The sequence below is a fragment of the Phalacrocorax carbo genome, chromosome Z (genome assembly GCF_963921805.1).
Source record: "Phalacrocorax carbo chromosome Z, bPhaCar2.1, whole genome shotgun sequence".
NCBI lineage: Eukaryota > Metazoa > Chordata > Aves > Suliformes > Phalacrocoracidae > Phalacrocorax > Phalacrocorax carbo.
In genome coordinates this window covers 7948246-7973108 of record NC_087548.1, presented here as the reverse complement: position 1 = coordinate 7973108, position 24863 = coordinate 7948246, and positions in this window count along the sequence as shown.

The following is a 24863-nucleotide window of genomic DNA, read 5'->3' as shown; positions in this document are numbered from 1 at the left end:
TTTTTCAGACGGAGCAAAAACTGGTCCTCAGCTTACTGAAGCCACGAGACCAGAAAATTCTTCTTTTTTCTTTCCTTTTTTTATTTTTTTTTATTTTAAAAATCTAAACAACCTGGTGAACAAAAAAATCTTTTAGCTGTTCAGATTGAACTATTTCCCAGATTCTTGCACAAAGTTTTGCAGAGAAAAAAATTTCTGTGTAGTAAAAATGTCATTTAAATGTCTGCTTGAATGATTCTTTCACTAAGCAAAATGTTTCCTGGGCCTAAATTGTGTAGAAAAGTTTCAGGCTGTGTTTTTCATGGCTTTTTGAATCAAAAGGACTGTGATTCTGTGAATAGTGCATTTCTGTGTTTTCTTTCCTGTGCTTTGGTGGGGGGAGTGATTGCAGTATCAGAGGTATGTGCAAAAGGTGTTTTGCAGCAACGTACTTGCTGCAAAATCACCATGAACTTTACTGCTATTTGTACTGCCAGCTTCATATAGATTTGAATTATTTGGGCAGAGACAAGCCATATGGGCAGACGGCAACAAAATTAAAGCGTTGCAGGTGCAGCAGATACCACTGCAAAGGACAAGAGCAAGGGATTGTACCTTTCCTCCCCTGTCGACCTGATAACGGTGCAAACCACACTAAGTCCCACGGACCGAGGCCAGGGTCCCAAAACAACACCCGGGCCAGCCTCCACCGCCTCTCCCACCACAGCTCTCCCCCGCCCCGCGAGACCACCCACTACCCTCCCCTTCACACAGACCTGAATCACCCGAAAAGGCTTCCTGCACCCCAGCGCAGCCCTCCCGATGAGGACACGCAGCCGCCACCGTCGGGGCTCACCAGGAGCCTCAGCTGGTACAGAGCAGAGCCTTGCCGCTCTAATCCATGGGTTTATGCTCGTTTACATCCCCTGGGGATCTGCCCCAGTGCTTCTGGAGCATTTTGGGGTGAATCCCCGGACTCAGTCAGTTTTTTCAAGGCAGATTCTGAAAAAAAGCAACACGAAAACTGAATTCAGAATGCCCTTACGGGGAAGACCTGTGCTGTATTCTGTAGCATTGCAGCTAAGTGCCGAATTTTGCACAGTGAAGCTAGAATGTGTCTGCTGAAAACAAGGAAAAGTGCTGTTTGCTACAATTACATGCCTGTATTTATGTATAAGTGTGCTGGCGTGTGTCTATCTATATATATACAGGTGCATACATATATATGAGTGCGTGTGCATGTTTGTGCTTTTATTTTTCTTTTTCTTGAGCATGCGGGGGGGGACTTCTGCATTTTGTTTTGTTCTTTTCTCTCAAGCACTTAACAGTAGTAAATTCCTGGAGTAACCTGAGCTCAAACTGCTGCTCGTCAAGGAAAAGCAGAACACAAATCAGACTCGTGTCACTCCTCGTGCATCTGGGTCCCGATCCAGCCAGCAGAAGGAAACCCCTCCACTGTGGGTTTGGCTCTGGATGGGCGAGTGCCAGGGCTGCCAGGCTTTGCAAATCCTGGGAAGTCGGCTCCAGCCACATGATGAAAGCCACCAAAATCAAAGCTTAGAGTTTCATTCTTTGGCTGAGATCTCTTAATCTTGCACTCTCCATGGGGCAATTACTATTTGGGATTAAGGCTAGAACCTGGAGGATGGAAGAAGTGAAATGAATATGTTAAAATAAAGGACTTAGAGACAGAGAGAATAAAGGACAGTGCTACATGTCACTGTGGCACGCTGTCATTTAAAGGGCCAAATGTCTTCATTTCCTCTTTCTCATGTGAGAAGAAGACAGGAACCCAGTCCTGCATCACTCCTTTCTTTAATAAAAAAATATGTTTTATCCCAGTGGAAGGATGTGTTTCTTCCTGTCAATAAGTGTCAGCAGCTAATCTGAACCTTTCAATAAAAAAATGCCATTAAATAATTTAACCTAGGAAGAAACAGTGATGGCTGTGAAATAATTTATGGATTTCAGATGTGTCCAACTTTAAAGCACTGAAGGGAAGAAATGTGAGAAATGGACCAGTGTGAGATTCCCCAGCAGAAAGAAAAGAAGTTTGTGAGATTCCCCCTCTACAAAGAAAAATCAGTGAGGATGAATAGCATGAATAGCCATCTTGAACATAGATCAAGTATGAACTAATACTTTATATATCACATGAAAACACATCCTTTGTAAAAGTAACATGTATAAAGACACAAGATAAACTTTCTTTAGAAAGTTCTAAGATGGCTAAACAAAGACTTAAAAATGAGAACTTAAGGCAAATAGGTGGAGTCTGTTACTTGCCTGATGCCTGCATACAATTGCTAGTCTTGTTACTAGATATTAAATAAACACGTCAAATGGAAAGCAGAGAGACTCCGCCAGAACAGTGAGTTTCAATAGCAAGTTAAAGGTGACATTGCAAGAGAATGTGACAGATGATGAAAAAAAAAAAAAAAGCTATCAAGTATATCTTTAAAAAAAGAGAAAGGGGGACAAATCTACTTAAATAGAGTTGGGTATTTTATAGTCTGTTAACCTCATTAAGTAAATATGCTATTTAAACCCCCTTGGAAATATGGGAATTGAAGGAAAACACCAGGCTGAGTGTATGTAAGCATGTGGATCTGATACTCATGGGCAATTCCTTTTTTTCTTCTCTCTTTTCTTCCCTCCCCCCACCCCCCCAACCCCCGCTATTTATTTTATTTTATTTTCATTTTCATTTGGCAACTTCTGCATTCAAAGCCCAGAGCTTGGAATTTCATACCTATTTAACACCTGGTTAAGCAACACTTAACCATTGGCACCAGCTGACTGCATCCCCATTACGCAGAATTACTCTCATCATAGACATTGGAAATGGAAAAGACCTACCCGGTCATGTAGACCGTTATACCACAACCAACGCAGGATTGTTCCATTTAGTAGGAAAAGAAGAAGGATGGGCTTGTCAGGGGATGATGACTCAGAAGAGCTTGGTTCTCTTCCCAGCTCAATGTTAGACTTGCCGAGCGACCTCCAGAAAGCCACTTAACCTTGTTGCGCCTCAGTTCCCCATCTCAGCAGCGGCTTCCTTTCTTCCACCTCTTGTCCATTTACCTTATAAGTTCTTCAAGGCAACATTTATTTGTACTTAGGCGTGTTTGCAGTTGGTATTAGAAAGGCTCTCTGATTTCAGATGGAGATGCAAAATAGAGCTGGAGAATCTGTAATAGCCAGTGCTCCCTTTAAGGCTTTACTTCTGAGTAAGGTTTTATTCCTTTCTTGAACAAAGGAAGTAACAAGAAAGCAGGGAGATAGAGGCAGATCGAAGATGACCTTTAATTTGAATTATGATCTATTTTTTTCTGAAAACCGATTTAACAATAGAAATTATGAGCTTTAAATCCTAACCTATTTCTCTACACAAGAGCCCTTCTCTCTTAAGGTCTCTCTGTTTTTACACTGAAGCTGCCGTTTTTGGGCCAGCACAAGGTACAATCGAGGTCTGGAAAATGCATCTGTCACAGAGGAATATAAACTGTCAGCTAAAGAAATCTCCACAGAAGTCAGACAGTCAGAAGACTTACTACAGTCCCAGAATTTATGTTAAATAATTCATATGCTAACACTTTCCACTAGTAGCAGACACAGGGAAATCCCAAGCTGAATTTAACAAACAAAACAAAACTTCCCACTCATCCCTTCTCCCTCCAGATGGCCCGTAGCCAGACCCGCTCGCCTGTGATCACTCGCGGAGCCAGACGGGCTGGGAATGGTCTGAGACCTGACCAGCGTCACGTTCTGCTGATGCCGTGGAGGAGCTGTGTCACTGTCCCAGGGCAATGGAAAGTTAATGGAAATATTTGGCCAACAGAAATATTCGCTCCACTGAAATCACCTGCTGTTTCGCATGGATGTGCAAAGCCATATCGCTTCTGCCCTTGCCTCTGTGGTAGGTGGCTGCAGGGTCATTAGTTGGGTTGTTGTTAGCTGGGATCTGGCAGTGTCTACCTCTGAAGATTGTCTTTAAATCACTGTTGTGGGCTGTCCTACCAGGTGATATCACATCAGAGAAGCTCCTGGGTCCTTTTTATTGATGAGTGAGCTTAGACTTCAGAGAAAACTGGCAAAAGTACTGCTGGCTTTGTCTTTTGCAAGGAGAAGATTTTTATACTTATGTTATATAGAGGCACAGAGTCGCTCTAGGAACCTATACTCTTTTTGGGTTGTTTACTACATGATAAGGTTGTTCTTCATGCCTCCTGACCATCGTATGTCTAGACTAGTCTGTAGGTGGAAAGAAATAAGTTATTTTAAGAATAAACCTCGATCCTTTGGTGATTTTCCCTCTTCTGTACAGCTAATCAACCAAGTCTGATCCATCAGTTATTGTTTGATAGACGGGAAGAGGCTAATGGCAGAGGAAGAGGCAACTTTCTAAAATGTTAATTAAATTTGAAAGGATATTGTTGTTAACACTGCAAGGGCATAAAGGATTAGTACTCTACATCTCGAGAATGTTAAAATACAGATGAAAATTTATGGGAATATATATGTGTATATAAATAATGATAAATCTAATAGCTGCTCATTAACTTCTATGGCTTTATATCAAGCTCAAAAAGAGATCATAAACTAATCTGGGATCTTCTAGCAAAGGATAGGATTAACCTACCAAACTCTCTCCCTGCTAACTTAGTGTGTCAAGCTGAGGAAACTAGAAACAAAACAGTGCCCTTCACAATGCAGTGTCCTTTATTGACATTTTTCTTTACTTTTCGTCTTCTTTTGACTAAGCTAGAGCCTTACAGCCTTTTTCCCCCATCTGGCATAAAATGATATCAGACCCACTGCATGTAATGATATATGCTTCTGCCTTCAGTCAAGAAAAAGTACATCACTATTTTATTGGATGCAGGTCTCAAGAGCTCATGAACTCAGCAAACACCCCTATAAATTACTGGAAAGCCACGCCAAAGTGTAACAACAATAAACTAGAAATGGCCTAAGTGGCTTTGCTCAGCCAGACCTTCAAATACCACTCTGCGGAAGAGTCCCATGCTGCTTCCTCGTTCATTGCACTATTACTACCCTCTATAGAACCAGATGCATTAGGTCACATGCAAAAAACTCCTCGTGCCTTCCCTGTCAAGAAACAGCTTAAAAATTTACTTAAAAAAAACAGTAGCATCTAACAAACAAACTTTCTGTAACGTAACATTTTAACTGCAGCTATTTCTAGTATTCTGAGGAAATGTGTTAAATGATTTGCTTTGCAAACTGACATCCCATTCAGGAGTTAGGCGATGTGGTGGTGGAGACAAGGTTCAGAGCCCGTGAGGTAAAGTTTACCTTGCTAATGACTTCACTCCAAAGGTGAACGTGCAGTTCATTATTAATGTCCATCCCCTTCTGGGTTTCTTTGGCAAGATTGTCAGTGTAGATGTTAATTTAATGCTGATCATGCTGTTCAAAGCATTTCTAATGTAAGCACATGTCCAATATCCAGTAGAAATTCAACTGAGAGCATTAACTAATGTCACATCATCTACCAAGCAGCCATTATCTGGTGTTGATTTCTAGCCACTCTAGACCTGAGCCAGATTTAAACCAACTGCGTTAACTGGAAAACTACTCATTGAGGAAGATCCTAGTGACCAGATTGCCAAAAATGCACTTTTGGGGGTTTCCAGTGTGTTCACTTCACTCACTAAACTGAAAGTAAGAGCCTTCTCCACCTGCTCCCCAACATGGTTTCAAGGAGGAAGGAAGTTAACACTGAATTATCTGGAAACCATCCGTTTTAAATGGCTTCTCGCACCTGGTTTCTTCTGGAAGCTATGATACCTGTTGCTTAGAAATATTCAGTTTCTAAAGTTAATTGTGGCCTATGTTTGTATCTGCATGGTCTCTGGGAAGGAATTTATAGCTTGTTTGGTTTGGACTTCTACATATTCCCGTATTAGATTATTCCACAGTCTTTCCACTGAGAAGTTATTTTGATGTTTATCCTCTTTCTCTTAATTTCAACCCATTATCTTAGTTATTTCCCCCTTGGGTAATTTTGTTCCTCCCTGGGTGTTTGTACTGTTCAGACGTTTGCAACGGGCTCTCTCTCCCCCCTCAGATGTTGCTCAGCCCTGCTGTGCATATTGACGGTTGTTCTTGTAAAACTTTCCTTATAAATCAACCCCTCCAGCTCTCTAATCATTTTTGTTGCACTTCTCTGAACTCCCTCCAGTTTGTCTTCATCTTGCTGGTAATAACTTTGCCTATGTGTCATTTGGCATTTTCTCCTTATCACATTCCAGCAGAGCATCAAACCTTTTGCCCTGTTGCTGCGTGCTGTTGTCAGGTAGACTGGACTTGAGTGATTGACGTAATCCCTTAATTTGCCAGAGGGGCAGTTTTAGATTTTTGTAAATTGGTGATTTGAGCCAAATATGATGCTGAGGAGGGGGGTTATTCACTCATCTTGTCTAAACAAAACTGGAGCTGATTTTGTGGATTTAAATCCAGGGAGCTCCTGGGTATTTTTCCCTGCCGTTTCTGATGTTGGAATAAAACATCAGTGCTAATTTGATGGCTTTCCAAGCAGAATTTGAAATTCAGGGGAACAAATCCTCCTTGTTGCTGGGCCTGGCCAGCTTCGTTTTTGTCAGTGGTGGCAGACGGAGGGAGAGCCAGCGTTTCAGGTGAGAAGAAACAACCCCTGCACAATCCCAGCTCTCCAGTCCTGCCCGGAAACACTCCCCTAAGGCACAGCCCAAGAGGCAACGGTCCTTCCTGGCAGATATGCCCTTGCTTATTCTCTGCCTTAGACTAACAGGTCTCTGTTGGCTTCCATCTCCTGTGCTCATCTGAGTTTTGCATTCTGCCATATTTATGCTCTGACTTCTTTTTTAAGTCTGCCTTGTTTTATTCATAGGAAACAATCCCACTCCTGAGTAGTTCCTGTCCCAGGGGTCAGGGAGCCAGAGGGGTTTGACGCCTACCCCACGAATCTCCTGTTGTATCACTGAGCGTGTTTTAATGTGCAGCAGAGTTGATTCAGTTTTACTGTCATTTCTGAGCAACGTGTCTGTCTGAAGATGTCCTATAGCTTGAATAACCCTTCCATGTTGAAAGCTTGCAGGCTCCCTACTAAGGTTTTAAAAAGACTGAATTCTCTGAGCGAAAGGTCCCTATGACAAAAGATTGCCTACCTTTCCCATGATTACATTCCCAAAGGTGAATGCCAATGTGTCAACAGAAGGAAATATTTCTTCTGCTTTCTTCAATAATTTATTGGCGTTCACAGCTTTCCCCTTCAAGATGACTGCTCCTGCAGCTCTAAGAATATCAGCTCCACTGAGAGATTGAAATTTACTTGTCACAGGTCTCCCAGGCAGTTATGAACGGCGTGGAGCAGGCAGGCTCCTGATTAACAAAATTAAAGCGATGATGGGGAGCAAGCATGCTGCCACCCCATCCCGGAAAACTTTAAAGGCCAACCTAAATTCAGATGTGCAATTTTGCAGATAGACAATGTTATCTAAAACAAAACAACCCCAAACCCATTTTTAGATACAACGGCCTCCCAGCACTGAGATGTAGGAGGTATGGACTCATCATCTCCATGAAGCTCTGTGTGGGATGAATTGTTTATTTCAGTGAGAGCAGCATCTGGCTCAACCCATTCATCTCCTGGCTTTTGAATGAAGAAATGCCCTAATAAGGCTGAGTGACTCCCAGTGGGTCACACTCAATTTTGTGACCCAGATCCGGAATTAGCAATCATGGAGGAGAGAGCAAGCCATTATTGAAATGCATAATTCATTACTGGAAGATGCTTGGATGCAATCCTGAAAATGGTCTTATAAGTGCTTGCTTAGAGTAAATAATCAGGATTAACTCAAATTACCTTTTTCTTTTTTTCAATATCCCATCACAACATGGACCTTGAGCTCAGAAGCCTCATACTTATTCCAGCACTGTACCTGGGTTAACATGTTCTGCCTTTTATGATAACAGCCCACTGCCGTCAGCTAATTAGCTCACAGCTGGCCAGACGGAATCAAGAGCAGAACAACCCAGGTCAGCCTATGCCCACCTGCACTGACCAGCCCAAAGCTGCAATCCAGCTGCTGCAGCACTAATGAAAAGGTTGTAGCTAGTACTCACTGCAGATGAATGTTCCTGTGGCACATCAGAAATGAAATCAATGAGCTCTAAGTTAACATCACAGCAGGTCAATTGTATTTATCAGTTTGGCTTGTATATTTTTGTCTAAACACATTTTCCCAAGAAAAAGATGGTTTTTCAGTTAAAAAAGCATTTTCAGAATTCTTTGTTATACTGAAAGAGTGTGTTTAGAGGGTAATTTTAAGAGAGAAAGGAGGTTGTTTGTTTGTTCTGGTTTGTACTTTTGTTTTCTTCCGTCTTGTTTTATGAAGCCAAGGAGAAAACAATTTCTTAAAGAGGTCTACATTTAGTTTAAATGGGTAAAACCTGGATTTAAACATAGCTATATACCAAGTTCTCCAAAAAGTCAATCACATAATTTTGGAATTTTTTTTTAATGAAACACAAACTAAAATAACATATTTAAAAGATTTTGTTTCCTAAAAGAAAAGATTTACCTGTTACACTGGCCATCCTTAACACCTCTCTGTCTCTTCCATGCTTCCCACACCCCTCACCACCCTCTTCCATTCCAGGCTCCACCTGTCAAAGTGCTGAAAACTTTCAATGAGCGTTACATGGAAACCAGATGTCTTTTCCATTTAATAGTTTTCAAGTCTGCAACAGTTCAGCTAGCCCCTCTCCCACTCTGAAAAAAATATTTTTCAAGGGAGGTATAATTTTAAAATAAGGCACAACAAAAGTTAATTTTTGGTCAATAGAAACTTTTCATGACAATAAATAGAAATGTTTCAGTTCATTTGAAAAACTTATACACATTTTAAAATACTGCTATATAATAATAATAGTGAGCGTCCTTGTGAAAAGCTACTTTGAAGGAATAAAAAAATATGGTTTTTCTCTGAAAATTGGAGACAAGAATGTCTGCACATTATTGAAAAGCTGTATTTCATTTTTAACTGCTTCATCAACATGTCTTTATAGTGCCTTCAAGTTTTCTGATAAAAATCAGCATTTCATTCTGACCTGCTCTATGTACCACATCTAAGACTAGAATACCTTCCATAAAGAGTTTTCTGACCCAGGATACTACGGGGGATGAGTGACGTGCAATGCATAGCTCACCCTTAATGGTATGATGAATGTTGAATGGGGACAGATTGCCCTTGCTTGTTGTAGACAACTGCCTCAACAACTTTGCCATGGTCAGTCACCTAGTGGTAAAGAGCATTTCAGAGGTAATGAATCCTTGATGAGCAGCCAGATTCCTATTTTCTCTGTCTCGGAGTGGCCAGACACAGATGGGAGCTGTGATAGCCACAAGGGGGGAGACCTGAAAACAAGACCCAAGCTCCCCCTCCAAAACAGCTGAACGTTTCTTGCCTGAGAAGCTAATTCCTGACCCAGACAGAGACCAGCGGCTCTTTCTCATCACTGCTTAGTCTCAGGATATAAACCCATATGCTTCAGGGCTTGAGCTAGCCTCTAATTAACAAAGTTGAGGAAGAAACTTCCCTGTAGACCAGTTATTCCATATCTCCCTTCTGCAGAGCTTCTTGTGCTTGCTCCTAAAGCAGCAACCAGAGGCCACTCCATGGGAAACACCAGGCAGTGACTCAGGCCCTTTATCTGGCTGAATACAAAGCTCTGGTACCCACAGTCCCTACCAGAGCCTCCCCTAGTGGAAGCCCCAACAATTTAGGCTACAATGCCCAATTCACACCTCTTACAGAGGTAACAAATCATTACTTGCTTTCCTTTTCTTCTGTTTTGGTTTGTTTGTCTGGCTTTTTTTCTTTTTTTTTTTTTTCTCTTTTTTTTTTTACTTTTTCATAAGAAAAGCCAGGCACATTAAATTAGACATGGACAAGTAAACCAGTTTGTAATGATATGTCGGACTTCCCGTAGCAAGAGTAGGTAATTTGGCTCCATTCTGAATTTAGATTTTTAATTTTCCTCTGTCACAGAAAGGATTTTTCAGCAGACACTTTGGATGCACAATAGCTGCGGGCATTTAATCTGCAGAGGTGCTCCTGAGGATACACACGGTAGCATCTACTGTCTTTGGTTTGCATCCAGAGAGAGAAGGCGGAGGTGAATTTGGAAAGGATCCAAAGAAAGAAAGAAAAGAAAGTGGTGTTGCTAATTTCACACATTTCTGTAGCTGGAATGTGTTTGTCTCGCAGGCAGCAGGATGCCATTAATGTCCCCATGGCCTAGGGAGGTCCCTTGGCATTTAACCTCAGCCATCCCACTTATTCTGTAAACACAGGACTTCAATTTCCAAAATGTCTGGTTATAAATGAATTCTTCAAAGAGGTACAGGGTAAGAAAATGTTTCAATAAATATGCAACATCCACCTTCTTCACCTGTTTTATTATTTAGATATAAAGAAATGTCTTATAGCACTTGAGCCCCCTATTTCCCTAGTTTTAAAGTGAGAATGAACTTCTCATGTCCCATGTTCCCTATCTAGAAACTTGCAAGTGAAGAGCTACTCCATAAAAGCAAAGCAAACATTTTCATGAACAGATTCAAGATAAACTGACCGAGCCTCATTTTCTAGGATGTTTCACGCATGGTGCAAGGCAATTTTAGGGGATACAAGCTCAGAGCACCACCCCTGAAAATACAGGACTCCCTTAAGCTTTACATTGATTGTACAGAGCCTTCCCAGAAGTCTTGTGGTGTATGGAGAGCAGCCTGACAACGGGGATGTTATTCTCAACCCATTTTTGCAGATGTTGCAAAATCTGAAGTCCAGCCAGATCTGGTAATGATAGCATTATCCAGCTCATGCACCCCCCGGCTCCCAGCTGGGCTTTACGCTAGATTTTATTCCCCTTGCAGCAGAGTCGGCAGAAGAGGTACAGCCCAGCATTGCAATACAAACCACCCTCGTGAAGGATTAACCTAAGACGCTGAGATGCGAGCTAGAGAGGCTGAAGAGAAGGTTCACGTCCCCTCATAGCTCTGGGCAGCACGGAGAGGCAATCTGTAGCAGAGAGGAGGGTGGAAGGGTTTAAATCACAGCACAGCGTTTCTCAAGAGCGCCTCTGTCAAAGCTGTAAGCAGCAAGCAGATTAAGCAGCTTGCCCAAGGCCGTGGAGGAAAGCTGTGTCAGCACTGAACCAAAACCAGATCCCAGCCCAGAGCTTCATCCTCAAGGCTCCACCTGGGAGGGCAAACCTGAGCTCCACAGCACCAACCTGAGCATGGCTTCACTGTTCCCATTATTACAAACCACACAGAAACACCGAAGCAAATGAGGTGAAGTGATTTATGCAGGGTCTTACAAAGAAGAGCACTCTGATTCCAGAGCTCCTGCTCCAAAATATTTGCCTGTGCCCCTTTAAGCCTTGTAATGAGCCTGTCTTTAGTTCTGCCTTTTGTTACTGCTTACAAAAAAAAGAGAGCACTCTCACTTTTCTCTTGAAACTTATTTCTCTTCAACAGCGGTGGCCCCAAAATTACTGCTAATTTCCTGCAAGGAATTTGTTCTTTGAAACATACTGTATGGCACTTTTCATTTTCCTCTCTTTTCTTCTCTTTTTTTTTTTTTTTTTTTCTTCTGTCTGAGACTGGCACTGAGTCTGTTGAGAACATGTAAGTGTAGTTGCTTTTGAATGCTGCAAGGTAAATGCTGAAAATGACAGCTTAAATGGAATCATTAAAGCAGATGTAAGTATTATCTGAATGCTTCTGAAGTCTCCTATGCACACCAATAGCGTCTTTATTTTCTCTCCTGATCCATGCACCTTTTTAAAGAGAGCTGACAACCTATTATTTCTTACTTTCTCCCCATTTTGAAGCCTGAACTTAGGGACTATGGTCATATCTTAAAGCTATAACCCGTTTGCCATGAAATGTCTGAAAATCTGACCAAAATAGAGGCATGGTTCAACAATGACTATGATATATAACTACTCATTTCAGGCTACTAAGCAAAAGGAAATGTGTGGTAAAATGTTAACCACTGGCTTAAAGGGAATAAAGCAGCATGCTCCTTATTATGACTGGACAAAGCACACAAATTTGGAGGTTATCATAGACATCCTCAGTTTTAAAATTTGATTCCTGATTAAGATGGGATTCCTCTCACTTTGCAACCTGCTATGAAGTAGGGCAGTTACTCACAGCTACTTTAGCACTTCCGATAAGCAAGGTAGAGAAAGTAATTTCCATGAGATGGTTTGCATCACCTCCTTCAGGGTGGGATGAGTCACCAGAAGGTCATTCTGTCCTCTGAGGAAGGGAGAAGGAACCTACATAGGAAGCTCAAATGACCATCCTAGACTAGATGCCAATCCTTCAAATAGTTAAACTTAGGCAACATTAATGACACAGGCTGATTTTTTGGTAGCTACAAGCCTGGGAGTTGGCACCATTACCAGCTGAGCTAATCTACTCTGAGCATTGAACTAACCATTGGCACTGCAGCTCTGCTAAAGAATGACTGCCTGGGGGGTACTGCAGCACTCAGCTGCTCTGCACTGGAGCAGCACCAAGTCACAAGCTCAGAAAGCCCAGGCAAGATGATAGATAGGCTACCTCAGCTTTGGAGGTGCTGCAATCTCCTATTCCCTCGAGTGTCAGCTCATGCCTGTACCTTGGCCAGATGGGAGCTCCGCTGATGAGCTCTTAGCCCATCCCTTCCCTCACTTGTGAGGCCCAACAGCAAACTGGATGCACAGGCTAACTCCTTTTCCAAGTGGTCCAGGTCACCCCAGGGAGACATATGTTCTCTTGTCTGTGTCTGGAAGAGGTAAATGCCATTTTATGGCTTTTAGTCTAAACAGTGCATCTGAACATGAGTCTATAAAGCCTAACACAGTGTTAGTATATGGCATCTAGCCTCAGCCCTGAAGCGGCTACATTAGCCCTGTCCCACATGCACTAGTCTTAATTCGGGGTATCTGTGGTATGGGTTTGTGGAACGAAGCATGTCTGGTTTGTGCAGGTATCTGGTTAATGTCATTCAGGATTAAGGACTAGGACAATAAACAGAAGTAACCAATTAAACACTGAGGTTCACAAACTCAAAGGAACAGTAGATAACATCAATACCAATGGCCCAAGCTCTAAGGTCACTGAATGATGGGCCATTGAAGGCACCACTCAAAGACTGAGGAGGATCAGCCAGAATTTTGTAACTGCTAAGAAAAGGGAAACAAGGCAGCCGTGGGTCTCATGGAACAAGGCAATCTTACTGTGGGATATTTGAGGGGACTTGTGGATTGTGTAATACTTGCCAGGCAATGTTTGAAGGTGCCCCCACAGCTCTCTGGGTCACTTGCGGATTGGCCCTGACCCTTTAGCTTTGGGATAACAAATCCTTTTTCCATTTATGTCTGAGAAGCCCTGAGCAAGTCTCTTTGTTGTGATCGGAGACAGATATTTCATGGGTACTTTTCTTTCTTAGGACTTAGTAGACTCATGCTCATGTCCTTGTCTTTCTAGAAAGCCCTTGCATAGGTTTGTTTCTGCACAAATTGGGTAAGATATGTCTAGGTGTTTTGCTAATAGATCCCAGGCCATGGAACTGTACTGCTAAGCTAATTTTTTGACATTCAGACAGCCTGAAACCTGAGATTACAGCAACATAAAGTTTCATTTATATCATACTTGGAAAGGATTCTCTTTGCTTGCTTGCTTTTTGTTTTCCAACAAAATAAAAGGGGAGCTTCAAAAGAAAGCTGAAAATCTGCCAATTATGGATTATGCGGAGACCCATGCAGGCATATGTTTGACACTTTTGATATATTGTATAAGCTCTGGATCTGCACCTAAGGAACCGGTCAGACTGAGAGGCTACATCTATATTTAATGAAGCCAGCAGGTCCTAGGAGCAGACCTGGCTTAGTCCTGGGCCTGCACATTTATATTGTCCTTGTAGAGTCAGATGTAAGTATATATAGTTATCTGATTCATAACCTATCCTGCGCCTCACTGGAGGCATTGGTTTAGGACCTGGGTGGCCTTGATTTTATTATTAGTGCTTCCACTGGCCTGCTGCTCAGCAGTAGGTAAATGAGGTCATCGCTTTGTGACTCTGTTCACTTTTGCAAAATGTAGATAAAAACTCTTTTAATCCTGCTGATGAAAGGTGGTGTGATGAATAGCATTCTTACCAGTCTTGCTTTCCTTATAGTAGGGGTCTTTGTGAATCCATTCTATTAACAGCTCTAAGGACCATAGAAATCCCTATATAAATTAAACACAAAACCTTGGCAATGCCATGAAACTGCAATTAGGAAATGAAAAAGCTATAGTTTTCAAAGTAACAATAGACTTGCCCACATTGCGTATCGTGCATAGATTTAAGTATGCATTTAATAGTCTGACTGGTAATAAAAATATTATATAGATACAATATGTTTGAGTTATTATTGCTACACTGGAAGAACTGCACTGTTTCTATACCCTGGCTCTTGTGTGTTTAAATTTGTAACTTCACTGTTGCACTCTCAGTCTTGTTTGCATTCAATTTCTTTGAGCTTTCTAAATTAGATATGTACGTGACGGTCTGTGTTAAAACTAAATCAATTGATTCTTAATAGTCATGTGGTGTTAATATTAAGCCAATTAGGCTGAAATTAACACACACATTTATTTAAGCAAGGCCCTGATCTTGTAAAGGACTTAAACATGTATTTTGGACTCTGGCTTAGCAAAGTTCCTAAGTACATCAGTGACATAAACTCTGTAAGACATAGCTCAGCTGCCTAAGTTAATTACTGAAGCAAACTGGAAGTGGCACCACAAAGGAGTTATATGAATAAACACCATCTCAGGGGGATAAAAAAATAAGGAAAAGGAAAAGGTAAAGCTTTCACAAGCCTCTTTGCTGGTTTCAGATTCAAACCACCAGCTGTACCTATCTATAGGATAGGTCTTCCCTAGCATTTCTTCTCAGAGATCTAGATGGTAGAGGCACTCCAAGAGTGATTCACTTCATCATGAAGTGGACGTTCACCAGCTGATCAGATGAACATCTCTAGTTTTCATTGCTGAAGTCTCTGACTCCAGTGGAAGCTCAGGCATGAAGCTCACATGCATACTGCTACCTGTACACACAGATGTACATAGACTCATTTGGGTATCCAGACTGGGAGCTGAGATGTGCCTGTCTCTAGAGAAGGAGTTAATGGAAATTCCTCCAAGGAACCCAAGATATTTCGACACATGCAAATCTTAAGTATTTGGTTGGAAGCAGTAGAGGTGAAGAGGCTCTGCTTATTCCTAAAACTGCACATGTGCTTATGTGTGCTATGAAATCTGGGCTCAGTGGCTTTCATTTTAGTGTGACTAACATTTCTAGATTGTTAGTATTTATATGTCCTTCTCCTATCACTTTTCCAAAGTATTGTCTCCTTTGGCTAGATGCTGCCAAAACCTTCAGCATGAAGATACATACAATTTACATTCTTCTTGAAATTTTTGCATCCACAGACTTAGACATACAATCAAGTTACTTTGGTTTAACAAATTTCTATCCATCTGCCACGTGGCTGTTCACATGCTAACAGCTGCCTATCCACACACATGCTCTTAGCCTTGTCCAGTTGTGAGATTGTGTGAGATGGCCTAACACAGCTTAACATTGCCTTAAGTGGGGTTACTGGAGCACAGTGAATCTTTAATTCCCTCAGACAGAATCATTTTTGTAAGCCTAGATGATGGCCATGAAAGTTCTCTATGGAGTGCCTCTGTTTTGTGAGTGCACAGGCAGCAGTACACAAAGGCACAAACCTGAAGGCGAAGAAAAAGGAAGCGGAGGGGCAAATTTGACCAGGGTCTGCAAAGGCAGAGCTTGTCTCTGCAGTGACTATTTGCAAAGCAATATACAGCTGCAGGTAGGTACAGGCAGGGCATCAAGATCTCCTGCTACTTGATTTTTTGTCTTCTCTGGCTGTGGAAGCCTTCAGGAAAGTAATAATGTCATATACTGGCCCAACTGTTTGTGGTCAAGAATTTGTGCCCTCAAAAAGAAGCAGTGCATAGCCCTGTTTTATTATCAATAGAATGAACAGGGTAATTCATCCAAATTTGTTCCCAAAGTAATTCTGCCACAGCCTGTGGAGAACTACCATGGCTACATTTAGCCCATAATCTTCCTCCATCAAGATATGACTATACCCTCCAGTGGGCAATAAAGTGCTTTGGGGCATCTAATTGAAAGTGTGACAGTTTTACACTGTTGGGAAGCAGCAGTTGTGGGTGGCGTGTGCTCTGCTGGCATCTGAGGGCAAATACAGCAGGATATGTGGCAGTCTACAACTGGGAGCTACATTATGCATGTGCTGGGAACAGCAAGCCAGTGCCACAATGCAATTATAGCTTTAAACTGTGCCCAGTGTGTCTGTTCGGCAGCAGTAGACAGACAGCTCCAAATCATTATTTTTTTTCTGCTTACTTAGCTTCTGGTGATTAGGTTCCTGTTTTGCAATTGTGGTGACTAAACCAATTAAGGTGCAATTTAAAGAAGGAACTCATAAATACTGTACAAAGGTAGTATTGACATTTCTAAACTTTATAAAAAAAAAAGGGGGTGGGGAGAGAGGAGCCTAGGTTTCCAAACAGAGCAATCCATGTTAGAAGACTCTGCTATGTGCAGTAACTTCTGCAGTATGAATAAATATGCATAATCAAAAAGGGAGCACAGCTCGCTTCTCTCTATTGCTCATTTGATATACCTCTTCATGTCATATCCACTTTCACATAAACAACACAATAATAAAACATCTGCATTGCTAAATAACACTACTGTGTTCTAATTCCTCTGGAATGACATGAATAAGAACATCCTACTCCTGTTTATTAGAATTTATTGATGACATGAGTGTGTAAAGCAGCAGAAGGTATAATTAATCCTGGTACAGCCCCAAGTTACACGTCCAACCTTGACAAGGTTCACTCTTGACTTGCATTACTTTCCCTTGTTGCATGATAACATCAGGGGCTTTGACAAGTTACAGATGTCCTGCTAAAGGAGTGGCAGGGAGGCAGTTTGCTCCTTGGTTCCAGCTTTTGCAGATGTGAATGGTGGGTTATGGCTCAGAGAAGAATGATGGGGGAAATTGGAACACTTGGGAAAAAAGAAAATAAGCAGCCCCTTGCTCGAGACAGCAAACAGCACGCTAATGAAGCTTACAGATGATGTTCAGTTGGGAGGAGAAGTGAGCCCCATCAGGGTAGAGCAATAATATCAGCAGATTTAGAGAAATTAGAAATAAGAAAAGAAAATAACAAAACTAGATCAATCTTGGCGAAGACAATTTGAAACACAAAGGCAGCTGGAAGGAAAAGCTGAAAGCAAGCCGTAATGTTAAAATAAGTCTAGAGGGGATAATGGATGAGGAAATAAACATTGTTTGCAATGTGATGTGGCTATGAAAACAGTGGCATATGTAGAAATGTAGCCCCCAGTTCAGTTCACCTTACCTATCCCTCTCCCAAGCCACAGGATATATGAATCTTTTACAGCTCCAAGCTACACAGTTTGGGATTTGAAGTGCAAAAGCACTAGTGTACTTAAGTCCATCTTTAGGTGCTGAAGCCTGTGATTTTGGATCCTCAGGACTTCTTTCCTGACCTTTGAGGCACCGGCAGGTCACCAGACCTCTAAGCATACAGCCCTCAGGCTCCCAGATCAAACACTCTCCTCTCCAAGGGCCCACACCTTTTCTAATTTCACACACCAGACATTCTGTGATACACATGGGGATGGAGCTGAGAGACACCTGATGGATGGGAGCATGAACAAAAGACAGCTGCCTGTGTATCCTGCAGAGGGATGGCTACAATACTTGCTAGGGAGGAGAAGGACAAAAGTCAATGATTTCTTCTTTACCTGATGGGTTTGAACCCACAGCTCTGAGAAAAGTATCTTACCTACTAGCGATAAATGATCTGGAAGGGAAACTTTACAATTCTCTTCCATTGCTTTTTGTATAAAATACATGGAATTATGAGCAATGCCATATCAGAAAGCACCCAACCTGCAGCCAACTCATGCAGCTTCCTTTCACACTTCCTCCACTCTATTCTCCCAAACTTTCCTTCTCCCTTCCTGACTTAGAAAGACCAACCCAATGTTACTCCTACAGTCCAATAACTAGAGTACTTTCCTCCTTGAGGAACCTGGAAACTGCTTCCAAGAGGATTGAATACCTTAACTACTAAGCTACTGACCAGTCAAGGTGTCTCCTTGTTGCTTTGTTTTACTGGAGATGGCTGGCCTGCATCAGTTGTCTAGACCCAGAGGAGGGTCCTTGGCTCAGAAACCCAGGCAGAGAACTGTTTTCAAGGATGATATGTGTTTTGGTCCCATCTCTTTCCTCAGCATTTCCTTGTCACTTCTTTTCTTTTTGCTTTGTACATGAATTTGAGGCACCACAGCAAGAGTGCTGTGGACTTCACTCAGCATCTTTTTCAGATGCTGCAAAGCTGAATATTGTGGTACTGAACCATTTTATTGTGCAAGTTGTAAAAGCTTATGTTACTAGCTCTGAGATCTCCTGGCTCAAGCCTTTGTCATGACCAAGACACCAACTGCTGTACAAAGATAACACATCAGGAAGAAGTATACATCTGTATCTTCTGTATGTGTATATACGTGTTGGGAGGACAGGAACAACTGAGACTGTAGGCTCACTCTTGGTCATGGGCTATCAAAAAGATTTTTGAAAGCTAGAGGGAATTCAGGGAAGAGCAGACAGCTGGAGGAGTTGAATTATGAGCTTAAAGTATGTATCTTCTCTAAATTGTGTTTTAAGAACATGTACAAAATCCCCCATGTATACCCCCAGGAGATCTGTACAAACACCTTTTTTTTTTCTTCTTTCTTTCTTTCTTTCTTTAATCTGTTGTTGTGGTTTAACCCCAGCTGGCAAATAAGGCCCACACAGTCACTTCCACACTCCCCTCTTGGTGGGCTGGGGAGAGAATAAGAAGAGTAAAAGTTAAAAAAACTCATGGGTTGAGATAAAGACAGTTTAATATGTCAAGCAAAACCACATGCACAAGCAAAGCAAAACAAGGAATTCATTCACTCCTTCCCATTGGCAGGCAAGTGTTCAGCCATCCCCAGGACAGCAGGGCTCCATCACGTGTAATGGGGCCTTGGGAAGACAAAGGCCAATCCTCTGAACATCTCCCCCTTCTTCCCCAGCTTTATATACTGAGCATGATGCCATATGGTGTGGGACATCCCTTGGGTCAGTTGGGCTCAGCTATCCCAGCCGTGTCCCCTCCCAGCTTCTTGTGCACCCGGCAGAGCAAGGGAAGCTGAAAAGTCCTCAACTAGTGCAAGCACTGCTTAGCAACAACTAAAATATCAATGTGTTGTCAACATTATTCTCATACTAAATAAAAAAGCAGCACTATACCATCGACTAGAAAGAAAATTAACTATCCCAGCCAAAACCAGGACAGTATTCACCCCTTATTCCACACCATCATGCTCAGGTCCCACATTGTTCAATAGAACCTCATTAACCACCACACCGCTTCCCATCCTTTGATATAATACACAGGTATCTCTCCCTTAGCCTATGGACCACCCCTATAAAATAGCTTTAAAATGTCCACGAAAGTCCACAAATGTCCACAGAGTTAATTTAGTCCACGCCTTTTGGGCTCCATCTGTTATGGTGGTCACTCAGGATAGGAGAGGTGGTGTGTTGTGCGGTTACTGGGCACCAAAGCCAGCTCAGGTTGGGGCACTGCTGCACTTGTGCTGCATCTGTAAGGCTTGTCCTCCATTGGTTCAGGTGGTTACTGCTGTAGCAATTCCCATAACATGCAACTCAAATCCTGGGTTGCAACAATTTAAAGGTATTTCCATTACAACCACCACTCCTGGTCCTTTTGGGCCAGACCATCATGTTTAGCATTTCAATGAACTCCTCCCCTTGCCCCTCCTCTGATTTGGACTTACCCACAGACCGCATTCCCTTGGAGTTGTACCTGCACCAGGTGAAGCCTTTTCTACGAGCGACTGCCTCTCCAGGGGTACACCTGTTGCGGCATGGACTTGCCCACAGCCACAGTTGCTTTGAGGTGCGCCTGTGCCATCGTGGCCTTACCCATGCCTTCAGGGGTATACCTGCTCCAGTGTGGCCTTGCCCACAGCACAGCCTCTTCGACTCAAGTTCTCACTGCAGTTCTAACCTGCCAGGTGCAGCAGCACAGGAGCAGCAGCGATGCCCTGGCCACCTGCCAGCCCAGGCACATGGCCACGGCTGCTATCAGAATGTTCCCAGGCACAGCAGAGTGAGACGATCAGCAGCACAGCAGTACAGCAAGCAACAAAAGCACAAAGCAGCCACTAACGAGCACTAGACTCTAACGTACAGTAAGGCAAGCCAGCCCCACAGCAAGCACAGGAGCCTGCCGACTTGTAGCTAAACAGCAATAACATCTAAGAATTCAATCTAGCACATTCCAATCAAACCTGTCATTATCTCGAACTCTTTGAGCCCCACATCAGGCACCAAAAAGGGCTGTCACGGTTTAACCCCAGCCAGCAACTAAGCACCACACAATCATTTGCTCACGCCTGCACAGTGGGATGCAGGAGAGAATCAGAAGAGTAGAAGTGAGAAAACTTGTGGATTGAGAAAAAGACAGTTTAACAGGTAAAGTAAAAGCTGGGTGAACCCAGCCGTACGAATCCCTGTACCTTCTTTTCCCCTCCTTCTGCAAAAAAGTGCAGAGAACAACTTTCAGCACCTTCAATCATAACTGTATTTATTTGAAAAGCTTGTGTACTGATTAATATCTGCCTGACCACAAGCCACTTCATTCATATGGGATTCATACGGGAGATTTCATAAATGTAACAAGGATGCTTCTCAGATTCTTCCTGTCTCTTATGAAACATTATTTTAATATTTTTGTTTCCAGGGAACACATCTGCTAAAACTGCAGCACCTATCTTTCCTCCCCTTGACAAAATGTTAGCAAGATTTTGAAGCACAGAATTAAAAATGTGAGGATACACTCCTCATTAGGTCGTTGATACACTCTATGTGTTTGGAAACATTGTTTGATGTGTCCTGGTGTCTGTTTACTTCTGAAATGGTGATACTAAGGCTTGCATACTCAGAAATTCAGAATAATAGTTCCTATATTGGTGAAGTATTTTAAGATCCTTGCCTGGAAAAACTAGCAGATACTAAGCAGTGTTGCTATTTTGTAAAAAATCCTCACCTGCCAAGTAATATCGAATTCTGAAAAAAAGCCAAGATCACAATAGGTGCGCAAGTTTGCTTCAGGATAGACATGTTACGGTCGCAGGACCGTCATGCAGTGGATAATGCATTTTCTTATTGCGTGCATTCAAACTAAAGTTAAATTTGCATTTTGCTTCCCTGTGAGAACTTGCTTTCAACTTTTCTTATGATCAGCGTACTGATGCCTAGAAATAGTTCATCAGTTTATAAATAAATATGTACAAACACCTTTATATTTTAATGTGCCACAAAATGCCACACCCAGATTATTCCTCCATTAGTGCCTGCTTCAATACAGATAGAAATGGTCCATTTTTAGGCTAGAAAAGCCTAGAGAAGAGAAAGCTAGCTGAAAGTATAGTAGCATGTGTCTTTGCTTGGAAAGTCTCCCACAGGAGTAGCACAACAGGAAAGAGTGGTAGTATTTAGACCTCTAGACCCAAAGTTTCAGTGCAGCCTCTAGAATTGTCATCAGCAAACTCATTTCCTGGAAAATTTACTGGTGAAACCCTTTATTTTCCTGAATTCTGTAGTGCCTTTTGTTGCAGTAAAATCTCTTTTGTGCCCTACTATTGCAATATCTGTATATTGACAGAGAGACTGTAAACCCTTTGGGGATTGTCCCAGTTAATTAGAAACATGATGTAAGATGCCTGCACATATCCTAGAGCATCTGGAATCTACCAGAGAATGTTCTAGAGTCCACACTGTCTGGGCTGTCCTTAAAGTTCATGAGGATTTTGGTATTTTGGGGGTTGGAAAATACTCACATTTAGTTTTTTAACCCCTCCCAAGTGCAGACACTTTCTGAAAGCAAGGAGGAAGCAGTGGACTTATATTGTTTTTATAACTGTGGTTCTTCAAGCTCTACTTCATTATTCTCTATGTTTTGTTTTCAACTCTAATTTTTAAAAGTGTATTAGTCGCAGCATGAGACCTTCATATTCCTGTTCAGGATCTGGAACATTCCACGTTTGATCTTCTTTGTCTTTCTGCTGGAAGGAGGTACCATGTCACAGAAAATCAAGCAACCAACCAACAGTATAATATACTAACAGCAGGCAAACATCCAGTGGCACAGGCAGTAACCTACTCCTGCTTGAATAGTACTTGTGGACATATACACTGTTAGGTCCAGTTTTCCACCATGAACTTCTAACGGCTCATGTGTAAGCATGAAAGTCAGTCACATAGCCCTATTTCTAGTCTCTGGCAAAAATCTCCACAGGTGGAATCAATCTCCTGTTCTTACACCATGTTATTGCTAGATGGCAAGGAGAAGCACTCCCTCCTACCCATAACCAGAGCTGGTTCCATTCCTGCTTTTTGGGTTTTAGTCATGTTGCACAAAGAGCTGTTGGAAGGTGTGAGGTCAGTTCCTAGTCCTTTTATAAACCTCTGCAAGCAAAGTGAGGCCTGATCCAGGAAAAGCATGAAAAAAGTACCAGGCAGCTTCTGCAGAATTTATGTTCCTGCCTCTGACACTGATACAAAAGCATCCTTCTAACAGCTCAGTTGTACAAGCACCTCTATTTTCCCCAGTGAAGTACGAAGCAGCCTTGGAAGGAGACACTTGAGACTCACCATCCAAGTGCCACAACTGTTAAGCAACAGCCTCAGACTTTGCTTTCTCTAACCTGCAGCCTTTGCATTGAACCTACACAGCAGTTCAGCCTTGTCACAGTTCAGTCCCAGACAGCAACTAAGCCTCACCCAGCCACTCGCTCACTCCCCCGGTGGGATGGGGGAGAGATTCAGAAGAGTAAAAGAGAAAACTCGTGGGTTGAGATAAAGACAGTTTAATAGGTAAAGCAAAACAGTAATAGTAATAGTAATAACAACAATAATGTAAAAGAAAAGCAAAAGCTGCACGTGGAAGCAAAACAAAACAAGGAATTCAATCACTCCTTCCCACGGGCAGGCAGGTGCTCAGCCATCTCCAGGAAAGCAGGGCTCCATCACACCTAATGGTGACTTGGGAAACAAATGCCATCACTCTTAATGTCCCTTCCTTCCTTCTTCTTCCCCAGCTTTATATACTGGGCATGACGTCATATGATATGGAATATCCCTTTGGCCAGTTTGGATCAGCTGCCTCGGCTGTGCCCCCTCCCCTCCCGGCTTCTCATGCCCCTGGCAGCATACGGGAAGCTTAAAGAGTCTTTGACTAGTATAGGCACAGGTTAGGGACACTTACCTTGTACTTAACGACTCAAACATCAATGTGCCATCAACGCTGTTCTCATACCACAGCGCTATACCAGCTACAGTGAAGAAAATTAACACTATCTCAGACAAAACCAGAACAAGCCTCAACAGCAAAGCCCAGCTTCAGGATGCAAAAGAGATGGGCATAGATGATGAGGACTATGGAGATCATGTTGGTGTGGGAAGTGTTCTGCTCAAGTCACAGAAGATGAAAAATATTAGTCTTCCCCAAGACCCCACCGTTGTCTAATGGCTTCTTTAGGGTTTTATCTGCTTATCAAGTAATTTGCTGTAAAATCACTTCATCATATGTAGAGCTGAGATTTGTCCAATTAAGATCCTTAATTCCTTTTCTGGATTTGACCAGTTAAAGGTCTTTTGGAACCTGTCACTGCAACAGGAATTTTGCTACTTCCTTGGTCCCATTCTTTGTTTGACTCTTTTAAAGTACAGGCCTTCATGGGAAGGGACTGGTTTTTATTTTGTGTTGATGTAGTGCCTATGAAACCTCATCTTTCCTTGAGTCCCTGGCTATGGTCTTTGGTGATACTAAAGAATGATGAGAAATAGAATGGCAAATGTCTTTTTAAGACAAAATTTCCTGCTCCTCCCCATTCTGAAACTCATATATCTCACTTTGCATAGCATTTTCATAAACAGAGAAAACTCTCTATAGCAATGACTTAAAATTAAGATACAGTACTGCCCCGCAGAACACCCATCATACTTTCAAAATAGACCATTCACTTACTGTAAAGGTTATTTCAAGCCAAGAATCCATTTATTTGAATGTATTTCCATTTTAATCAATATCCTTTAGAAATGGTCTCTTTCTTAGTCATGTAAGGTGAATTAATATAATTTTAAGGACATGTATTTCTTTTCTGAATGTTCTTATATGGCAAGGACATGTGAGATTGGATTTTCACCTCTGGTAGGTGTGAGTCAACCGCACTTTCTTTATGTTAGTGCAACAACATAAGTCTCGTTGTTGCCAGAGGCAAGACTTTCAGAAGAGATGTTTCTACAGCTCCTGAACAGCAAGGTGACAATGCTTTTTTGTAATCCCAAGAGATCTCTTAGCAGCTCTGCAAAACATTACTTTCCTCCTGAAAGCCTGAGCCACATCCCACCAAAACCAGCTGAAAGACTTCCATTAACTTCAACAGATTTTCAATGAAGGTCTTACCCAAGATGAGTGCTTTCTTTTAATGTGTGAATAGGATGTAATTACCTTTCATTGCATCAAATGTAGCAGAAGATGGGCAAGTAGTTTTTTTCTGCTTGGGCTTGTACATTTTTGTAACATTTGCAAAATGCTGACTTATGCACAGAGTTACTCTTGA